This window comes from Panthera pardus, unplaced genomic scaffold, assembly GCF_024362965.1.
Source record: "Panthera pardus isolate Hobbes unplaced genomic scaffold, ASM2436296v1 HiC_scaffold_12, whole genome shotgun sequence".
NCBI classification, from domain to species: domain Eukaryota; kingdom Metazoa; phylum Chordata; class Mammalia; order Carnivora; family Felidae; genus Panthera; species Panthera pardus.
Genome location: NW_026526677.1, coordinates 48,800,735 through 48,817,660, shown reverse-complemented (window position 1 = coordinate 48,817,660; position 16,926 = coordinate 48,800,735). Strand labels below are relative to the sequence as shown.

The window sequence follows — 16,926 nt, the reverse complement described above, 5'->3', positions numbered from 1 at the left end:
GAGAGAGAGGGAGACACAGAATCTGAAGCAGGCTCCAGGCTCTGAGCTGTCAGCACAGAGCCTGACGTGGGGCTCAAACTCACAGACCTCAAGATTATGACCTGAGCTGAAGTCAGACACTTAACCGACCGAGCCACCCAGGTGCCTCAGAAGAAGTACACTTTTGAGAGAAGTCCATTTTCTCTAGAAGTTGAAAATATTCAAACAAATTTTCATGTTTTGATTAAGTTATTCTGTTGTAAAATTTTATTTTTAAATTAGTATGTCAGGAATTATTTGACTGCCCTGGAATCCTGCCACAGGATCCAGGATATTAAGTACACTAAGTCTGAGGAAGAATCAGAAACATACTTACAGAGGACCCAACTCTGCAGCCCTGTCTGACTTTTCAGCAGATGGATGCTGCCTCCCTTCAGTGCATTTTCAGTATATTTTCTCTAAAGAATATGTACTTGGAGGAGCCAACAGAATACATCAAATTCCATGCTACTGTGGAATAAATTAGAGCCTAGCTTTAGTCATAATTATATTTCCTTTCTCATTGCTTTCCTGTGAAATAAATGATTAGTTTAATCATTTATAAGTGCCATTAGTTAATGGCACTACATAACCTACTAAAAGACTGCTCAAATTAGCAACTTTCTTTTAACTTCTATTCCAAAAGTAGGGATTTAGTATTTTCTCCTAATCTCCTACATGTGAGTCTCTTAAGCTGTCTCATTCTTTGGCTTTTCTTCCTTTTCTCATTCCTCAGATTTTTTCCAAGTTTCTGACCTTTATTATTTTCTTTTCTTTCTCCTCCCAACTGGGCTTGGTACTCCTCTCTCTTTACAAGACTCTCAAATTCATATCTTTAGCTAGACCTATCTTTCAGGTTAAAACTCTGCAATTCTCATTGTTTCCTGCACAGCTCAACACAGTTTTATAGCAGCGGCTACAGACTGGCAGTTTGAATTTCTTTTGTTTTGAATTTTATTATTAATAATTAGGAAAAAAATTAAAAAATTTTTTTATTACTTACTTATTTTTGAGAGAGAGAGAGAGACAGACAGAATGTGAGTGGGAGAGGGTCAGAGAGAGAGAGAGAGGGAGACGCAGAATCTGAAGCAGGCTCCAGGCTCTGAGCTATTAGCACAGAGCCCAATGCAGGGCTTGAACTCACAAATGGTGAGATCAGACCTGAGCCAAAGTCGGATGCTTAACCAACCGAGCCACCCAGGCACCCTGTGGAAAAAAAATTTAAAAGCAGATGTCTTCTTTGAAAAGTGTGGGACCTGGTAACACTATGCCCTCATTTTTGCCTGACAAGAAATGACTGGAACTAAATACATGAAACAAGCATTCTCCAGTTCTGTACAATTTTCCCTTCAATCATTTATATTACTCGCCTGGTTTCTTTAAGCATTTGAATTTGCAATCTTATAAAAGAGGATAGGAAGAATAGATAGCAGGCTTGAATAGAACTTTTAGAATCCTTCTACTCAAGTGTCAAATGTTTAGTGACAGACTGTTTCTAAACACTAAACACTAAACATGCTTCTAAATACGTGATATGATACCATTGGGGAATTAGTCAAATATCTTGTTTGTTTTCCATTCAAGTAATCAGCATATGACCTTTTAATAGGGAGTGTATAGGCTGATAGGTAGAGTGGGGTATGTGTGTGTGTGTGTGTATGGAGAGAAGGCTGTTGTTATGGAGCCCTTGGACGGTTGTCCCAAAGTTCTCTTGATCTAAGAGCAATACATAAACCACATCCTTCATTCTTCAACCCCACCCCTTCCCCACATTACTGATCTGTTCTAGCCATCAAAACTCAACACAGAGCCAATAAGAATTAATTGCACAGTTGGTTTGAGGGTTGATTCTTGTATTAGACAATTAGTGTGTACACCTGTAGGACTTTTTTTTAATGTTTTATTTATTTTTGAAAGAGAGAGAGGGAGAGACAGAGTAAGCATGGGGGAGGGTCAGAGAGAGGAGACAGAATCTGACGCAGGCTCCAGGCTCTGAGCTGTCAGCATAGAGCCTGACGCGGAGCTTGAACTCATGAACCGTGAGATCATGACCTGAGCTGCAGTCAGATGCTCAACCAACTGAGCCACCCAGGTGCCCCACATAGGACTTTTTAAAAATGTTTATTTATTTTTGAAAGAGAGAGATAGAGAGTGCATGCATGAGACCGCACAGGACAGGGAGAAGCAGAAAGAGATGGAGACAGAAGATCCAAGGCAGGCTTTGTGCTGACAGCAGCGAACCCAATGCGGGGCTCAAACTCACTAACTGTGAGATCATGACCTGACACTTAACTAACACTGTCAGACACTTAACTGACTGAGCCATCCAGGTACCCCACCTATAGCATTTTTGATTGGCTTTCATCACATTCGTAACACTTCCTGGGAGAACTGAGTTAACTTGACAAGAGGAAGGGAAGAGGAGAAAGAGGAGCAAAAGGTACAATAACAAAAAAAATCAGTAGCAGTCATTAACATTTATTGAAGGTTTACCTTCAAGTGCAGTAAGCATTTTACACGTGCTATTGCATTTAATGCTCATAATAATCCAGCAAGGTAGATACTATTATCATCCTTATTTGTAATTAATGACATTGGGGCACAGAGAAGTAAAGTAACATGTCCAGGAGCCATTAAAGTCCTGTCAGTGTGACTCTGATGTCCAATTACTAGATGGCAAAATTTGTGAAGTTGGAAGGGAACTGTATTTTGGAAGTTGTGTACTCTGTAGTGGTTAAAGTGATAGACTCTGGAGTTAGCCAAAATGGAGTATGAAGTCTAGTTTTAATCTTCAAAAAACAACTTTGGCCTTTGTTGATCTTTTGTACCATATTTGTTTTCACATTTTATTAATTTCCTTCAGCCATTATTAAGGACGAATTATGTGCCAGATACAATCTAGGAGATGAGGATATACCAGTGAACAAATGAAGCTTTTTGCTTTGCTGGAGTCTACATTCAAGTGGCAAGACACAGAAAATAAATGTAATAAACATATGTGATGCACACACACAGGGAAAGGAGAGTAGCAGTGCTGGAGAGGGATGGGTAGAATTTTAAATAGGGCTATCAGGACAGGTCTTACTGAAAGTGATATTTAGGCACAGACATGAGAAAACTAAGGGACAAAATCATGAAGTTAATTTGGGGAAGTAGTTCTGAGTAGGATAAGAGGCCACTGGAGGGTTTTGAGCAGAAGAATGACCTGATTTGACTTACATTTTAAAAAGGTAACTCTGCCAGCTATGTTGACAATGGAATGTAAGGGGCAAAGGTGAAAGCAGGGAAATCAGTAAGAGGATAATAATTCAGGGAAGAGATGACCATGGCTTAGAAACTGTTTCCTTAAATTATAAATATGTCTACAAATTTCAGTCTCTCCACCCAATACTGAAGGCTCTAGGTTCCAGGTATTGCTAAATGTCTTCAAGTTAGTTGCAGCTTAAGCCATGGCAGCAGATCACATCAAATTCCTGCTTCTTTTCCATCTTTCACTCTGTAATATTTCTCTTACTTTCTTGTGCTTAGTTATGCACTTAATAAGATATTTGTATTTATCCTAGATTTTTAGTGTTCTATTGCTGCTGCTGCTGCTGCTGCTGCTGCTGGTGTGGGGGGAGGGGTGTTTCAGAATATCTGGTATGCTATATTGCCAGACTGAAAAGTCCTTAGAATTCCACCTTTTCCTATTTATTAGTTGTACGACCATTGCAAGGTTTTTAAATTTATCTAGACCCAGTTTCCTCAGATATGAAATTGAGACAATAACAGTTAGACCATGGGGGTTATTATGAAGATTATGACACAATTAACATAACGTACTTAGCCACAATGCATGGCACACAGGAAATACTAAACACATTTTTACTTTCCTATAATCCTCCTCATCACCACCCTTGCAGCATCTCATGCATAGCAGGTACTCAATAAACAACTGCTGAAGTGATCTATTGAAAATGAGTTACAAACTGCAGTGTGCTTAGTGGGAAAGAGGTTCGCCTTTCCCACTGGTTTGTCTCTAAATGTATATCATGACCACAGCCAACTACATAAAAATGTTACAAGAACTCTTGCCACCTACTCCTTTAAGAAAATGGATAGGGGTTGTACTCATACAGCTGTGATTCATTAAATGTCTTCAGTAAAATACCCATGCTGTGTTTATTGCCACCTCCCACTACTCCAGGACCAGAAGTGGAAGGGGAGGTAACAAGCCAAACATCAGACCTAACAATCTCATGCCTCCAAGAATAGTCAGTTTATGCAAACAGAGGGAAAGAATGTAGGATCTCTCTCTCCTCTGTAACTTGTGGGTCCCACTGAGATGCTAGGTCTTTTTTCCTTCCAGGCAGTGTTTTTTCAGGACGGCTGCAGCTGACTGGTGGCAGTGGGTAAGCTGTTCATTAGGTTCCCTGGAGGAGGCTCAGGGCTTCCTCTTTCCACGAAACTATTCCATTCATTAGCTATTTAAATGAGATATTATCAGACAAAAATTTAAGTGTTCTCTACCTTAAAGTGAGGATAATTAAGTTTTTTTCCATAAAATATACGTTATTTGAATTGCAAGTCACACACAATCTGGGCTGATTAATGTAAGTAATTCTAGAAAAGTGGGTAAAAATTTGGTCTCACGAAGAGCAGTTGGCTTTCCACTAAAAGCAAAATTTTATTTTATAACCTGAACTAGTCATGAAGGGAATCTAGCATAAAACAACAGATGGCTCAGAGCTAACTCAATTCTTCTCCTGAAATCAGCTCTCAGTCCTTGTGGTATTTATGGTAGCTGGGTACCATCTATCATCCCACCATTCCCTACAAAGAACAGCTCAGCACATGTTCATAATATATTATTAAATATTATATCATATATATTACATATATCATATAATGTTAATATATTATTAAAATAATAAAAATATTTTCCCAAGGTTTAAGAAGTTAGAGTGGCTTTTAGTATGGCTTATTTTTTTACTCTGATAATATCTTTGTGGGTATATATTTTTTATTTCATAGTGAATTCTGTATACAAATCAGAACTTCAAGTATTAGAAAATCCATGAGGAACTGAGCCTGGGTAGCTCAGTTGGTTGAGCATCCTTCTTCAGCTCAGGTGAGGATCTCACAGTCTGTGAGTTCAAGTTCTGTGGGGCTCTCTGCTGACAGCTCAGAGCCTGGAGCCTGCTTTGGATTCTGTGTCTCCCTCTCTCTATGCCCCTCTCCCACTCATGCTCCGTCTGTCTGTCTGTCTGTCTGTCTGTCTCTCTCTCTCTCACATATAAACATTAAAAAAAAGAAAAAAGAAAATCCATGAGGGAAAAATTATTTCATGAGCTTACACTCTGTTTTCTAAAACTCAGATAACTGAGTTTTAGATAAGCCCAGATTTTAGATAAGAGGAAGTCAGACGATGTCTTAAGGAAGAATTTAAAAGTAGCATAATTATATCTAAAACATGGAATATTGGGGGTTTGGAGAGCTTCTTCTGGGTTGGTGTACACATGGAGATTTGGGGAGAGAGGTGCACCTGGAGAGAGCATGGGAGCTATGCACCCTTTCCCCATACCTGGCCCTTTCCATCTTTTCCATCTGGCCGTTCCTAAGTTATATCCTTTCATAGTAAACTGGTGATCTAGTAAGTAACATGTTTCAGAGTTCTGTCAGCTGCTCAAGCAGATTAATGGAATCCAACGAGATGGTCAGACGCAAAGTAATTCCTCCTAGATTCTTAGGGGAAGATGATGTCAGAATAGGAGGATCTTAAACTTGCCTCATCTTATAGATACAACTAGATAACTATCAAATTATCCTAAGTACCCCAAAAATTGACATGAAGACTGGTAGCACAAACTCCACAACGTAAGGTAGAGAAGAAGCCATATCAAAGAAGGTAGTAAGTGTGGGGACATGGTTTAGGGGAGAAATGGATCCTGGCTGCTACAGAGGGGAGGGAGAAAGCTGTGGTCATGGAGAAGGGTGAGAGAGACAGAGAGAGAGAGAAACATACAAGGAGAACATTTCCCTATGGCCACTGGCTTGGAAGGTGAGAGGGGCTGAATTTCATGAGTTCTTGCAACCAGAGAGGTTTCACACCTGAAGTTTTTAGTGTCAGCAGGCTGGGCTCTGGGAAAGTCTGGCGGCATCAGGGATGCTCTTGGAGAGAAAGCAGGCAAAGAACCTCAGGACAGATGGTGCGGAAGTAGTAATTTGAAGAGTGAAGGGCACACAGTGGGGAGATTATTTGCTCTTCACGGAGTGTGTTCCATCCAGCACTCACAGAGAGACCACTATGGCAACAAAGGAGCCAGCCAGCACAAATTTTTCATTCCTGCCCCTCAGCATAAGCATGGGCCACCTATGGGAACTAGTACAGTGCACATAGTGGCTGCCTAACTCACTTATACACTAAGATCCTGGTTGGGACTGTCTGTGATCTGGTGGGACTGCCCTTCTCAGTCATGCTTACTTTAGTCCCAGTGTGGCAGGCACTTTCATCAGAAGACCAGCACAAACCCCAGCCCACACCACGTCTCCTAATGAGGGAGTTCTGCTGGGACTCAGTTCTGGAGAAATTGGTGTCAGGTCTCATTTCACAAGTAGACTGGAGCACACCTTATTAAAACTTGCCACATTCAGGCCAGGGATCAAACACTGTCCACAATATGCAAGGAGAGCCTCTGCAGATGACTGGCCTGAAGGATAGAGTGCCCAGAACACAAGAGCAGAGCACACATAACACACACCAGAGATACTCCCTGAAGCATCAGGCCCTGGGCACTACATGACCGCTTCTTCATAAGGCCTTTACTTTCAGGAGCATGAGACATAACTGGTTTTTCTAACACACAGAAGCAGGCAGAGACTTAGACAAAATGAGAAAACAGAGGAATTTATCCCCAATGAAAGAATAAGATAAGGCCATGGCCAGAGATCTAAGTGAAACAGATATAAGTAACATGCCTGATGGAGAATTTAAATCAATGATCATAAGGATACTCACTGGACTTCAGAGAAGTGTGAAAGATGCCAGTGAGACCATTAAGATAGAGATAAGGAATAACACAGCAGAGATAAAGGGCTCAATAAATGAAATGACAGAAATGAAATTCCATTGATGGAATGAACAGCAGGAAAAAGCAGGGGAACAAATCAGTGACCTAGAAGACAAACTATTGGAAAGCAATGAAGCTGAACAAAAGAAAGAAAGAAAAATTATAGAAACAAGAATAGACTTAGGGAACTCAGTGACTCCATCAATTATAATAACATTTGTATTATAGGAGTCCCAGAAGAAGAAGAGAGAAAAGAGGGCAGAAAATTTATTTGAAGAAATAATGGCTTAAAACTTCTTTAATCTGGGGAAGGAAACTGATATCCAGATCCAGAAGGCACAGAGAACCCCTAACAAAAGCGGATCCACACCAAGACATATTGTAATTAAACTGGCAAAATATAATGAGAAGGAAAAAAAATCTTAAAATCAGCAACAAAAAAGAAAACAGTTACTTAAAAGGGAAAACCCATAAGGCTATCAGCATATTTTTCAGCAGAAACCTGGCAAGCCAGAAGGGTCTGGCATGATATATTCAAAGTGCTGGGTGGGAAAGATCTGCAGCCAAGAATACTCTATCCAGCAAGGCTAACATTCAAAATACAAGGAGAAATAAAGAGATTCACAGACAAACTATAATTAAAGTTGTTCATGACCACTAAACTAGCTCTAAAGAAATACTAAAAGGGATTCTGTGAGTGGGAAAGACCAAAAGTGACAGTACAAAAGTAGGAATCACAAAAGCAGTTAAAATAAGTATTTCTATAAAAAATTCAAAGAACTTACAAAATAAAAGGATGTAAAATATGATTCTGTATACCTAAAATGTGGGGAAGACAGGAGTAAACAGTGGGTTCAACCTTAAATGGCCATCAACTTAATATAGACTGTTATGCAAAAGAAGTTATACACAAACGTAATGGTGACCACAAATCAAAAACCGCTAATAAATATTCAAAGAATAAAGAGAAAGAAATCAAAATATATCACTAAAGAAAATCAGCAAATCATGAAAGAGAAAGACAAGAAAGGATCAGAGAAATCTTCAGGAACAATCACAAAACAATAAATAAAATGGCAATACATAACTATCAATAATTATTTTGCATATAAATGGACTAAATGATCCAATCAAAAGACAAAGGGTGACAGAATGGATAAAAAAACAAGATCCATCTATATGCTGCCTACAAGAGACTAATCTTAAACCTAAAGACATCTGCAGATTGAAAGGGAGGGGATGGAGAAACATTTATCATGCCAAGGGATGTCAAATGAAAGCCAGAGTAGCAATACTTATATTGGACAAACTAGACTTTAAAACAAAGACTGTAACAAGAGACAAAGAAGGGCACTATATCATAATAAAGGGGACAATCCAACAAGAAGACATAACAGTTGTTGAGGTTGAAGTTTAATTATTTGTACTAAATTATCCTTTGTGAATAAGTTTCTCTATAATATTAATAAAAGAGTCTTGATTAGTGTGGCTTTCATGTACACTAATGTTGAAGGATGCTCTAAGACTGGCAGAGTCAATAACAGAAAGAGGCTTCTGAAAAGAAGGAAAAGAGGAGAAAATGAGGAATAAGCCCAGGAAATCATGGAAAGTTGATTAGAAAACCTGATCAAGAAGCCCCCCCATATGAGGAAGAGAACAAAACTTACACTTATCAAGGCCTGAACCCAGAGAGAAAGGGCAAAAGGGGAAACAATTATGATGAATCACAGCGTCATTATGTTCAGGGAGAGTACCTTCATTGTTGGCATTCTTTAGTAGAACATTTCACTTTGTTTCCTATTTGCTTACTACTAGCGATTTTCATGCCTGCCTACCCTACATGATAATCAAGTACTAGACAGCAGAAACCATGTCTTATGCATCACCACAACTCATACAATGCCTAGTACAGGGTTTTACACAAAGGAAGCAGGTGAAATACAATTTTCTACCAGGTGGTTAATGTAACTTTACATTTATAAGTAACAATGTTTCTTCAAATCTCCAAACTCCACAGTTGTCTTATATCACTAGTTTAAACAGTGAAGACAAACTAATATTAACAAAGAATAGTAATTCCAAAATATTATAATAATTCACAGTTTCTCAGAAGTAGGGGTTTTCCAGGACTAGGAAAAAAGGAGCAGCCATCTAAAACTGGAAAGAAACAGTGGGAGAAGCAAGAAGAGGATGTGCTGAGAGGGGAGGAGGAAGGAATGCTAAATTGTCTGAAAGAATAAGAATATGAAGGGAGGAAATAAAAGCAAGACACTATCGCTCTGGCCATTCTAAAATTCTGCTGTGCTGGAGGCATCTGCTGTAATAAGCACATTCATATCTTTTCCAGGCCAAATCTGGATTCAGCCCAGTGTTGATGCCTGTCTTCACTCTCTCTGCTAATTTATTTTTAAGCTAAGTATTTTATTTTACAGAAAAAAAAAAAAAAAGATGAAAAAAGACCCTTTGTCACCCCCTCTCCCATTTTTTTGCCAAAAATGTAATCCTTTGAGACCTGTTGTAGGAAATTCAATGTATCCAGACCATGAAGTTTAAGAAAAAAAAAATTCTTTTCCTGTTTTGTAGATATTTAAGAACCTCTCTTGTCAAGTATTTACCAACAGAGGGGAAAAAAAGGACTGATGAAATATCTATTTTTTATACTATTATAAGATTTTTTCTAGCAATAATCTTAATACCATGAATGTGGGTTCATCTGGATTCTATCAGTTAGAATGATGTATAAGCTGTCATATCTATAGTGGGATAAGTAGGGTCCCTATTAATGATTAGTTATTCAAATAACTTCTAAATCATCAGAGAAGTACAGAAGTGATTCTGGTATGATTTTGAGTACTTAGTATGTTTTCTATTAGAAATATGTGGAAATTAGAGATTTACATATAATGACACATGACAGTTATTTACTAACCATAGCATACAATTAATCAACATTTCCTGACTTTGCCCCCTCTAAGCCCAAGCTTAATGAAGTATCCTTGCCGGATATATGGATGACCCTGATTGGAGAAATGAGGGGACAGGAGTGATGTCAATTCAGTACCTCTAAGCAAAAAGATGAAAAGTTCCTAGAATTATGCTTTATAAATTGGAACTCACTTGGGGAATCTTATTGTAGTTAAAGAATATGAACTCTGGAGTCAGATAGAACTGAGTTTGAGTCCTGGCTCCTCTACTTACAAGCTAAGTGGTATAGATTCCTTCATCTTGAAATGGGAATAGTATTCATTGATCTGGATTAGGTACTGCATGTCAAATGTAGCATCTTATACTAGGTAGTCAGAATTAGCTGTTATTATTATTGCTGTCACCTTCCTCTGGATTTATGTTCTTTGCCATGTTCTATTCAATGCATAGGCTTACACAAGAAATATCAGGTATTATGCTAAATGAAATAAGTCAGAGAAAGACAGATATCATATGTTTTCATTCATATGTAGAATTCGAGAAACTTAACAGAAGACCATGGGGAAAGGGAAGAGGAAAAAATAGTTTCAAACAGAGAGGGAGAAAACCATAAGAAACTCTTACACAAAGAACAAACTGAGGGTTTATTGGGGGAGGGGAAAGGGGGAAATGGGTCATGGGCATTGAGGGCACTTGCTGGGATGAGCACTGGGCATTGTATGTAAGCGATGAATCACGGGAATCTACTCCCAAAGCCAAGAGCACACTATATACACTGTATGTTAGCAAACTTGACAATAAATTATATTTAAAAAAAGAAAAAGAAGAAATATTAGGTTTTGGATGCCTGGGTGGCTCAGTGCATCCTAACTCTTGATTTCGGCTCAGGTCATGGTTCCTGAGATAGAGCCCCATGTCAGGCTCTATGCTGACCATTGCAGAGCCTGCTTGGGATTCTCTCTCCCTCTCTCTCTCTGCCTCTCCCCTCCCATCATGAGTGCTCTCTCTCTTTCTCTTGCTCTCTCTCAGAGTAAAGAAACTTAAAAAAAAATGAAATATCAGATTTTGACATGAATGACTCAGATTTTAGTTAACTCATTTTGGGGGCAGAGGTTGGGAGAAGAAATACTTCTAGTTTGGTGGCAGAAACGTCATCACTCAGGAGATGGCTCCGGCAATTCTGTGCTTCTCTGTGCTTCAACGTTCACAGTTTCTCTGACTGATTAGGTAAGCTAGGTTTACACAAGTAACTTTTTTTAGGTAGTGCTCAACAGGTTTTCCTATCACATCACCCTGAATTTACCTCCCTGCCTTCAGCTTTTATATTTTGAAGTAGAAATAATACCTAGATCTCAAATTTATATACAATCAGTTAAGTTAAGTGGATGTTCATTTAGAATATATAAGGAAAAGTTACAATCTAGCAACAAAAAACCTAAACAGCTGTAAAATTATGTTTTACATCTCACATTTTTTTCTGATGTATTTATTAAAAGAGAATTAATTTAATCATACCTTACATTTTGAATTAGATACAATTTGAAACGATACAGAAGGTGACCTAAGTACTCTGGGTATGGAGAATTCTTAATTAATAATTAACAGTCCTAAAGAAATCTTCTAACAACATGGGCAAACTTCAAATACGTTATACTCAGTAAGAGAAGCCAGACATAAAGGAACATATATGATTACATTTATATGAAATGTCCAAAAAAGACAAATTTATAGAACAGAAGGTATGTTAGTGGCTGCCTGGGAATGAGAAGTGGCTGCAAATGGGCAGGAGGTTTCTTTTGAAATGATGGAAATATTCTAAAATTATATGGTGTGATAGTTGTACAAATCTGTAAATATACTAAAAATTGTTAAAATATACACTTAAAATGAGTGAATTTTACGGTATATAAATTATACCTCAACAAACCTGTTAGTAAATATGAACCTTCCATGTGGCTGGTTGCTAGGGAAGATATTCTTTACATGTTGAATGAAATAAGAATTTTAAAGAGGGCATAAATCTACTTCTATTGGGAATGAGAGACCGAATAATGCTCTTATAAAGTAAGACCTATCTTGATCAATAAATCATACTCAAAGTGCCATCTGTATATGGGAGATCTCTGGAATTTGATAAGGCATCACTTCAGGGGGCTTGAATTTAAGATAAACAGGGTATTTCTATTCCTCCCCAGGGTAAACACAAACTACAATGAGTACCAGGGAAGGAAGAAAGCGTCAGTTCTTCTGGGAGTCATTTTGAGCATCAGTAACCAACCGATACGCCTCAAAGAAGTAAAAAGAAGGGATCTGTCATGGTTTGATAGATTCTAGGGCAGTCTCTAGTTTACCTGGGTGATTAAGAACTACAATAGGGTAACTCTAAGATACATGGATCATGGAGGAGAGGGCATTACACAGTGGCTCATGATAAAAGGCTTTCACTATTGCTCACTATCAATTGGGAAAGAGTGATACAAGGGTATCCTATTTTAGTTCTACTTCTGCTCTGTTGGGTTTTAGCTTACTCTTTAATTCTTTTTATTCCAAAAAAAAAAAAAAAATGACATTTAGACAGGAACCCCTGCTTCTGGTTCTTACTTTAACAATCATGATTTTTTTAATAAAAAGGACCAAATAAGTAAACCAAGTATAGCCCAATGTTATTCAGTAACTGTGAAATGTTCCTGTGTTCATAGCTGATTAATGAATATGAAAGGCCTTTAGACAATATGCTTCTTCAGGGTGAGGACCATGTGCTATTCACCTGCAATTCTGCAATAAATGCAAGCACAGGGCTTGCCACACCTACTGTCTGCTGAACTGAGAATGAAAGCATCACATAAATGCCAAACATAGTACAAATGTAAATGATTACATTATTTTTCACCATTAAAGTGATCCTTAACAATTTAAACCTAGCTGTTAAAGTACCACCTTGAAGAACGGCTTCATAAGTTAAAGAAGCATGAGTTACATACAACTCATTAAAGGTAGAGAAAAGTGAGAGAACTGTAAGGGGGGAAAAACCCCTAAATTTGTGGTGATTGTAGCATAAAAAATTCCCAAGGATCTAAGATAATGTTACAAGTAAAACATCATGGGATATTTTTACACAAAGTAAAGCTCTAAAAGATAAACATCACATTTCATCTGAGTCAATGAAATATTCTGCTCTTATGCTTAAGGTAAATACACACACACACAAACACAATCTTTTCATTAAGAAGAAAAAATATATGTAGTCATCCCAAAATAATTAGGTAGTAGTGTTATATACCTAATTATAATTAAGTACATGGAAAGATCTCCAAGATATGTTACTAAGTGAAAAAGGCAAGGTGAGAAAACACTGAATAGTTTGATTAGCTTCAAAGAGGTAATTTTATCTGTATTCTATCTGCTGGCAATAATGCATGACTTTTTTTAACCAAGAAGTCAACTGTTAGAGGATATGGGGTAGAGATGGGAAAGGCAGCTTTTGTTTTGCATTTTATATGTTTCTATAGTATCTGAATTTTCTAACCACAGCTATATATTTTATTTAAGGAAATGTCCATCCAGTTGATGGAACTGTGGACCAGTTTGATTTCTTGCTTATTATTTATTGTATTAGAAAGACTAATATAAACTCCTGGTGGCATGTCAATGGTTCACTCATGTGGCTGCCCATGTTGTTGCCTGGCATAGTAACTTTGTATATTGACATGTTCAATAAACTTCTGTTGCATTGAAAAAAAAAGACTAATAAATATCATTAAAAATATTTTCAAAGTAAGTTTAAGTAAGACAAACAGCTGAGTCCATTCTCTGAAGCATGATGAACAAGGCTCAGGAGTTTATATTGGTTGAACAGTTTGAGCATGGCTCATTTGCAATCTGTGGCCAGGATAATGCAATTTATATCTATAGAATTTTCCTGAATTATGCACCAGAAATAATTTCCCATAAGTCAAAAATTTATAAAGTATCTAAGAACTGGTATGATCCACCCTCTGTGTCAGTTATCAATGCATTATCTCTTTCCTCCAAATCTACCTTTCTTTGCCCTGTTGTGGGGCATTGGCGCTGGACTTGTAAACATTTCTCCTTTACCATCTGGCACAAAATTAAGTTTTGTCTGTGCTGAAGGGATACTGCAGTAGAAAGTAGTTTCTTTTCCTGGTTCTGGTGTGCTTTGTCCTTTAGTTCCTATGGCATGTACCTGCTATGGTGTGTGGGACACCCTGAAGCGCTTACCGTGTGTGATGTTTCAGTGGTACTCCAGATGGCGGCTTCACTTCCTGTCAAGTTTCACTGGCACCGTAGTAAGAGGGATTCCCAGAAAGTCTTGCCAGAACCCCAGCAGGTAGTTTCCTGCTTACCAGCTCTGGTCTGTGGCACCTCAGTGAATTTCTATGCTATCCAGTGGCCAAATCAACACCTCTCCAACAAAGTCTGAATCACAAGTCTTGTTGGGGAGGAGCCCTCTTCCAAGTTTTCTCTTTTTTTGGGTACTCTGCCTGAGCCCAAGAGATAGTAGCTGCTCCCTATATCTGATATTCCTGTGTTGTTTAAAATTCTCTTTACTTCTTGGCAGTTAATCCCCTGTTACTACTTAATAACTTAATAACTTTTCCTTAACTTAATAAACTTTTCCTGCTCATATTATTGGTGTGGTCACTGGCTCCTAATCCATGCCCAAACTAAAGCAAATCAAACCAAGCCAACAACAAAGAATTAAACCCATAAACCCACCCCTAAAACATAAATTTGAATTACTAAGTTTGATAACACAAACTTGATAAATAGTATGACATTTAGCCCAACTTATTAGCTAATTAAAAACTCTCACAAAACTAAAATCAGTGTGATGGTTTTGCACTGTGTAAAATAAGCTAAGCTAAGACATTTCTCAGAAATGTCTTTCTGTTCCAGGGTTAGGATTGGCCACAAGAGAAATTTCTCTAACATTTGGACAAAAATGAAGCAGCAGTCATTATACTCTGAAGGCAATATAGGATGCTATATCCTGCTACAGCTCATATACTTTGTCCCTGATCTGCTGACTCATGTTGATATGGGGAAGGGACTGAGCTCACAGTTCCTCCGTTTCCTGCCACATCTCCTTCAGCTTCTCCTAGCCTGGGGCCAGGTGCATGTGTAGCTCTATGGCCAACAGTGCTGTTTCTTTTGCAGGTCATCTGTATCGCTGAGGTTTGAAGAAGTGAGAGGTATACACAGATTCCAATTTGTCCTTGTTCTTCCCTGTGTTGTGACCTACAGAAACTTCAGGCCTATGGGCAAAGCCTAATTCAAAGTCTTCCACAAACTTTCCCTTTGTTTCTATAACAATATAAGGGTTGGTCCCTTATAAATTCCTTAATTATATCATTCTTGGTGCTTCTGCTATCATGATCAAACCCTAATACTGCAAAATGGTTAAATAATTCTGCTTAAAAAATCATAAGCAATGGGTCATTTGAGGAATTGAGTTTCATTTGTCAATTCTTATTTTCTCTAATATTTAAGTTTAAAAATACCTTAAATGTTGAAGGTAGGAAAGATTTAAAGTGCCATTTTCTTTAAAAAATTTTTTTAATGTTTGTTTTTCTGAGAGAGAGAGTGAGCAAATGTGGGAGTGGGGGGCGGGGTGGGACGCAGAGAGAGAAGGAGACACAGAATCCAAAGGAGGCTCCAGGCTCTGAGCTGTCAGCACAGAACCTGATGCAGGGCTTGAACTCACAAAGTGCAAGATCATGATCTGAGCTGAAGTCAGAAGCTCAACCAACTGAACCAGCCAGGTGCCCCTAAAAATGCCATTTTCTTTAACAAATGCCATGTGAGGCCCTATATGATGGCTAGTTAGACAGAGGACTGAGTTTTCTGGCTGCTCTGAGATATAGACACACCTTTCCTAGGTAGCTTAGGATCCAGGACAGCCTGGCCTAATTTTGTAACAGTGTTCTCCATGCTAGCAGCGGAATGAGATGAAGGGTGAGGGAGTTCAGAGAAGGCTGGTATGTATTCATTGAAGGAAAACTGGAATGGGCCTGGAGGTAGGGTTAAGCTGGGGAGGGAAGACCAAAAGATGATGCTCAAGCTCCAGCCATTAGTTTCTAAACCTAAAATTCATTTGTTTGGTATTTTTGAGATTTGTCTTTGTTTCCTGAGCATGTTCAGTATGACCTGCCAGTTCTCAGAAGTGTGAACATCATAAATTCCACTTTTTGTTTTAAAAGAAGAAGGGACAATAAGTAGGAAGAAAGAGGTATATGCAGTGACACAGCAGCAGAGAAAGAGTTCCTGATTATGGAGAACCTTTAAAGGTTAAGACCTTTAACTCAGAGACTGTGGACAGACTGAAATTAAAAAAAAAAAAAACCTGGCCTTATCAATAAATATTTATAAGACAATATCCTAGCCTCATGGAATTTACTTTCTGCAGTAGGGGAAAATACTCATATGTAAACAAACGAATGCATAATATAATTTCAGGTATTTCAGGTACAAATTCAGCTATAAAGAAAAATAAAGCAGGGCTGGAATGGCAGGATCTATCTTAGGAGATGATTTATTATTATATATTAAATTTTCTACACATAGTACAGTTGGTCCTTGAGCAATGTGGGGGTTGGGGCATTGACCCCTGTGCAGTCAAAAATCCACACATAACTGTTACTCCCCCAAAACTTAGCTACTAATAGCCTAGTGTTGACTGGAAGCATTACAACACAAAGTTGATTAACACATATTTTGTATGTTATATGTATTATATACTGTATGCTTACGGTAAACTAGAGAAAATACTATTTAGAAAATCATAAGGATGAGAAAATACATTTGCAGTACTGTACTGGAAAGAATCCACAAATAAGTGGACCCGTGTAGTTCAAATCTGTGTTGTTCAAGGGTCAACTGTATGCAATAAATGTTATAATAAATATTGCTACAG

At 38.1% G+C, this 16,926-nt stretch overlaps 1 protein-coding gene across 5 annotated transcripts in view; it reads right to left on the bottom strand.

Annotated features, from left to right (window-relative positions):
- Positions 1–16,926, bottom strand: part of SBF2 (SET binding factor 2) — a 479,282-nt gene that overhangs the window by 110,961 nt on the left and 351,395 nt on the right. The window lies entirely within an intron of this gene.